This window comes from Octopus bimaculoides, chromosome 2, assembly GCF_001194135.2.
Source record: "Octopus bimaculoides isolate UCB-OBI-ISO-001 chromosome 2, ASM119413v2, whole genome shotgun sequence".
Lineage (NCBI taxonomy): Eukaryota > Metazoa > Mollusca > Cephalopoda > Octopoda > Octopodidae > Octopus > Octopus bimaculoides.
In genome coordinates, this window is record NC_068982.1 from 5,920,087 (window position 1) to 5,920,835 (window position 749).

Consider the following 749-nt stretch of genomic DNA (forward strand, 5'->3'; position numbering starts at 1 on the left):
TTGTATGTAGTTTTAGTATCTGTCATTACAGTATCGAAATGTGATTGTTTCAGTTTTGATAGTTTTCTTTTTCTCCTTCCTTTCTTTTTGTATTTGTTGTTGGATTTTTCGTAAAGGTTCATGAGAGAAAGTAGGAGTTGAAAGGATTTGTATTAGAAAGAGGAAATTAGATTTTATTAGGGAGAAAATGTTTACTTCCATAGTTTTATGGATTTTATTCATTATTAGGAAATTTTGGGAGTGAAAAAATGACGCAGTGACCTAACAAATTGTATTTAGAATATTAATTGCGATTGTTTAATCGAAGAAATTTGGAATTGTGTAAATGTATGAATTTTAAACATACACACACACACACAGAAAATTTGCCTTTTATAGTATAGATATATTCTATATTTTATATATATTTATCAATTTTGTCTATACGGCTTTTACGCTTGCGGCCACTAATGTTATTTTTATGAATGATAATGTTCTTATATATAAACGCGGAGTAGATAAAACAGGGGACAACTGATGAAGGGAATGTTCTTTATGTTGCTTGCCTCGTTTCTCTATTTGTTTGGTTCTTTCGTTGTCCATAAAAAAGTTCGTTTTCTATGTTTTTGTTTTTATGTTCTCGTTTCTCTTTTTGTCTACGTTTTTTATGTCCTGTACCCATGTATATATACATATATATGTAGGTATGTACATATATGTATGTATATATGCATATATTTATATATCATATATATATATATATATATATA

General features: G+C 27.5%; 1 protein-coding gene across 2 annotated transcripts in view; it reads right to left on the minus strand.

The window, feature by feature from the left end:
- LOC106868895 (carbohydrate sulfotransferase 15) overlaps positions 1–749 on the minus strand; it is a 76,382-nt gene that overhangs the window by 19,146 nt on the left and 56,487 nt on the right. The gene's annotated exons all lie outside the window — the stretch shown is intronic.